This window comes from Hemicordylus capensis, chromosome 2 (assembly GCF_027244095.1).
Source record: "Hemicordylus capensis ecotype Gifberg chromosome 2, rHemCap1.1.pri, whole genome shotgun sequence".
Taxonomy (NCBI): domain Eukaryota; kingdom Metazoa; phylum Chordata; class Lepidosauria; order Squamata; family Cordylidae; genus Hemicordylus; species Hemicordylus capensis.
The window spans coordinates 207886851-207891306 of NC_069658.1; the positions used below are offsets into that span (position 1 = coordinate 207886851).

General features: G+C 50.0%; 1 long non-coding RNA gene across 1 annotated transcript; it reads left to right on the plus strand.

Moving 5' to 3' along the window:
- The first annotated feature begins 381 nt into the window (after positions 1 to 381).
- Positions 382 to 3758, plus strand: LOC128342341 (uncharacterized). The gene is made up of 3 exons (XR_008314914.1): positions 382 to 401; positions 3283 to 3526; positions 3686 to 3758. It is a non-coding gene; the product is annotated as an uncharacterized LOC128342341 (long non-coding RNA).
- The last annotated feature ends 698 nt before the right edge of the window (positions 3759 to 4456 follow it).

Below are 4456 nucleotides of genomic sequence, written 5' to 3' on the forward strand. Positions count from 1 at the left end.
GAAATGTAAAATAAACAAATAAAATTTCACATCCCCAAGAATTTCAGGAAGTTAGCAAAAATGGAGGGGGATGCATGCATATGGGGCCCCTGTGTGTGCGCGCACGTGCACACATGTGCTCTTGCTCCCCATGTCCCCTTTCTCCTCACTCTGACCTGAAGATCCTTCCTCACTCACGTGACTGAGGGGAGGAGTGAGTCTACTTCTGGGTTGGTACCTCTGTGTCTAATGTTGGGGTACAGACCAGGGATTCCCAACACCTCTCCCCAGTCCTCTTGTGCTTGCCTTGCAGGGTGGACCCCAAGGCAGCTCCTCCAGCCAGCCACTTTGAAGCCTCTCGGGAAAAGCCTCTCCTGATGCGCCAGCCCGGGACGGGAAAGCGGGAGTCTTCGGAAGCCAAAGTGAGTCGTATTCCAGAGCTGTGATAGCTTTTCCCCACTGAACTTTCTCTATTCTTCTCGGGCAATGGGAAGAGGAGGATTGCTGCTGTCGTCTTGCTGCTGCCACGTCAAATTGGAAGAAGAGCTCACCCTCTCCCGGAATGGAGATGAGAGCTGAGAGAAAGGAGTAGGAGCGCGGGATGAGGATGAGATCAGTGCTCAGCTGCATGCACTGTGCATGTGCCGGAGGATGGGGGGAGGTGCATTTCCCCCCATTCTGTCATTAGCAATGCACCTGTCGCCTCCCGGATACTACTACTGTGTGCTGATGATGATGGAGAGGAGAAATGTGTCCAAGCAAAGGAACTCCCATTCTCTTGTTGTTCCTTGGCACTAATTCATTGTCATAAAAATTGAATTAGCGGCAGGAATGACATGAGAGAAAGGAGTGCTGGCGGCGATGGATCGCGACCTGCAGCAGGACAAGGTATGTAAAGTCGGTGCTGCTGTGCTGGAGAGACGCTGGAGGACAGAAGGAGCTCTCCCGTCTGTCTGCAGGGGGAGCTATCTGGTCTGCATCGGAGCAGGGGAAAGCCCTTACCCACCAGGGCAGAGGGATGGGAAGGGAAGGGCTTGCCTTCCTAAGAAGAAGACAAAGAAGACAGCTTTTGTGTTGGAATTTCCTCTGGAATGATCAATTGTTGCTTTAAGAGCAAAGTTACTTGCCAATTCACTTTCATAGCGAGAATTCAAAACTTTTCTTCTGTTTGCTTCAGAAGATAACGTTTCCACTGCTTTCTCAAAGCTTAGAGTGGTGTGGGTTTTGAATTGGCCAATTACACTGCTGTAGCTGGGGGGCATGCTTAGGAACAGAGCTTCCAGCTTCTGACTCTCTGTAAATTGCCCCCTGCTGCTTTAAATTGAAAAAAGAAATCTTCCAGAAATCCCATATATGTAGCAAAACAGTCCCCATCTTTATACTGGAGATCCTGCATTTTCTTTCTCAAGTTAAAGGTGTATGCCCACCCCTTCCTCATATGCAAGGAATCTAGCTTGCTTAGCATTTCCTTTGAGGTTCCAAGATCACATATCATGTAAAGATAATTTTTACTCCCAGAAACAGCGATAAAGGCTTGAGATTTCGCATCCTTGATCAGCCAATTTTGTCTGGCAGTCTTCTCAGCAGCTGTGGTTCCTGCTGCGGGGGGGGGGGGTCCTCCTCAGTAACTTTTTGGAGTCCTCCTGCTTTCAGTGCAAGCCTCAATCTGGTTTTCCATTCCAAATAATTGTCTGCGTTCAAGATAGTCAGCTAGAGTTTTCCCTCTAGGTAAGTAGCCATTCTAACTGGCTCCAAAAAGGCAGTTGCTGTAGATTAGCAATTCAAAGTGTCCACGCTAGATCTCACTGGATCTCCTGGAACAAACCTAACTCTCTAGTTGCAGTACACGCAGCTCAAAATACTGGGCTCCCATAACCTGTTGGAAATTCTCTGTGGTGAGAGAATCCCTTTTTCATTATAGCAGAGTGCACAGAGGCACAACACAGCGGAATTCAGTTAGGCATGCGTGTATGCTTAGAGTAAAGTAATTTGGAGCCAATTCATAGTTTCAAATCAATATATAAGGCATTTATTAAGGAACTCCATTCTAGATAGGAAAGTGAGGAGTTAGGATCTCTAATCTATCTATCTAGCTGGATGCAGATGGATTCTGCATCTTCTCTGCACACATGGTGCAGGGAGAGGAGCTTGCCGTGTTGCAGGGTAGAAGGATAGGTAGGGAAGAGAGAGAGAGGAAGGAAGCTCATCCCTAAGAGTACCGATCTACATTTCAAAGGGATAGTGTCAGAGCAGTGGAGAAGGGGTGACCAATGTCTTGATCCTCTAGTCCTCTGACTGGCTAGTCTGTCCTCCACTGTCTGAGACAAAGAGACAGCACAAAGTCCTTTAACTTCCAACATTTTGTTTGTTTGTTTTGGGGTGCCAACTGCTATTTGGATCTCTTCTTCTCTCGGAGCAGGGCAGGGGAGGAAAGCGCTTTCCATCTTCTGTGTGTCAAAAGCAGAACAGAGGGATGGAGAGGGCTTACCTTCCCCAGCTCCTAAGAAGACAACTTCTGTTTGTTTGTTTTGGGGTGCCAACTGCTAATTTTGGGTCTCTTTCTTCTCTCGGAGCAGGGCAGGGGAGGAGGGCCCTTCCCATCTTCTCTGTGTCAAAAGCAGAACAGAGGGATGGGGAGGTCTTACCTTCCCCAGCTCCTAAGATGGCAGCTTCTGTTTGTTCGTTTGTTCTGGGGTTCCAGGCCCCCTGCCATCCACAGCTCAATTCTCTTTTTTCTCTCATTGCCAATCCAATCCAGTCAGTCGGAATTTGGTGATGCGGGAAATGAGTGAAAGGAGTACGAGCAAGGGATGAGGACCAGGACCAGTGGAGTGCTCTGCGTGCGGAGGAGGAGGAGAGTGCTTGTGTTTTCCTTTTGCGCCAGAGAAGCAGGAAAGGGCATACAAGCACTTGCCTTCCCTTCCGACTACTACTACTACTACTACTACTACTACTACTACTGTGTGATGATGGAGAGGAGAAATGTGCCCGAGCAAAGGAGTTCCCACTCTCTTTTTGTTCAATGTTTCCATTTCAGTGTCAGAGTAAATGGAAGCATGAGCAAAATGAGAGAGGAGTACTGCCATACCTGCAGTAGAGAAGGAGCATCTCTTGCCTGCCAAACTTGCTAACACCCCCCCACCCCCCCACAAATGCTATGTTGCTGCTGCCATCTGTGTTAGGTAATGTGCCTCATGACCTCAGAGAGTGTGTGTGTGTGGGGAGGGGTTGTGGGGTGTCTGGGGCTGACTGACACGAGCGTGTCTGGTTTCTCATGGTGTCCCCATCTCCTTCCTTCCACAGAGAAAGCCAAGACACACACACAAGTGCATGCTGCCTGGAGGAGAAGAAGAAGAAGAAGAAAATTCAGAAGAGCCACCTCATCTTGCCGCTGCCACATCAAAGGGGAGTCCAGTCCAGTGTCTCAGAGAAAACTGAGAGAAAGTACTATCACCACGGCGGGCTATTTTTGCGGTCCTGGATGGGGAGCTGGCAGGGATGTAGAACAACGCTCCCCAGAAGCCATGGCTGGCTCCAGCAGGACAAGGTAAGAGAAGGACCGTCCCTTGCCTGCCAAACTTGGCAAACCAAAACAAGCAGCCAAGAGCCCCCCAAAGGCCAAAACGCCCCCGCTCTGGCCTTTTGGGGCGTTTGGCTAAATTTGGTCTAATTTGGCTTATTTGGGCATTTTTTGGCTTGTTTTCAGATTTTTGGTCAACCCCGAGTCCTGCCCTGAGAAGCAACAGAGATCCAGCCATGTACACACATTGAAATGGGGCCAGAGTTCAGAGGTAGAGCATCTGTTTTGCAAGCAGAAGGTCCCAGGTTCACTCCCTGGCAGCATCCCACCCCCACCCCCTCCCTAGGGCTGGAAACCTTGGGAGAGCTGCTGCCAGTCAGTGTAGACAATCCTGAGCTAGATGGACTGAGGGTCTGACTCGGTTTAAGCCAGCTTCATACATTTATCTCTGATCGTTTAAATCCGGGTCAGAAGAGCTCAGTGGCAGAGATCCTGCTTTGTATACAGAAGGTCACAAGAACATGAGAAGAATCCTGCTGGATCAGGCCCAAGGAGGCCCATCTAGTCCAGCATCCTCTTTCACACAGTGGCCCACCAGATGCCTCCGGGGAGCCCACAGGCAAGAGCTCTGTGCCTGCCCTCTCTCCTGTCATTGCTCCCCTGCATCCTGCCTCTGTGGCTGGAGGTGGCCTATAGCCCACAGACTAGTAGCCATTGATAGACCTGGCCTCCATGAATTCCTCTAAACCCCTCTTCAAGCCATCCAGGTTGTGGGCTGTCACCACATCCTGTGGCAGAGAATTCCACAGGTTTATTTTGCATTGGGGTTCTAGTGTTGTGTATGTGTGTGAGGAGTTTCTCTCTGTCCACCCTCTCCTGTCCACACCTTTACAGACCCGCACGCCGAGCCGCATGCAGCAGCAGCAGCAACACCTCCTGCAGCAGAGAGTCTGACTC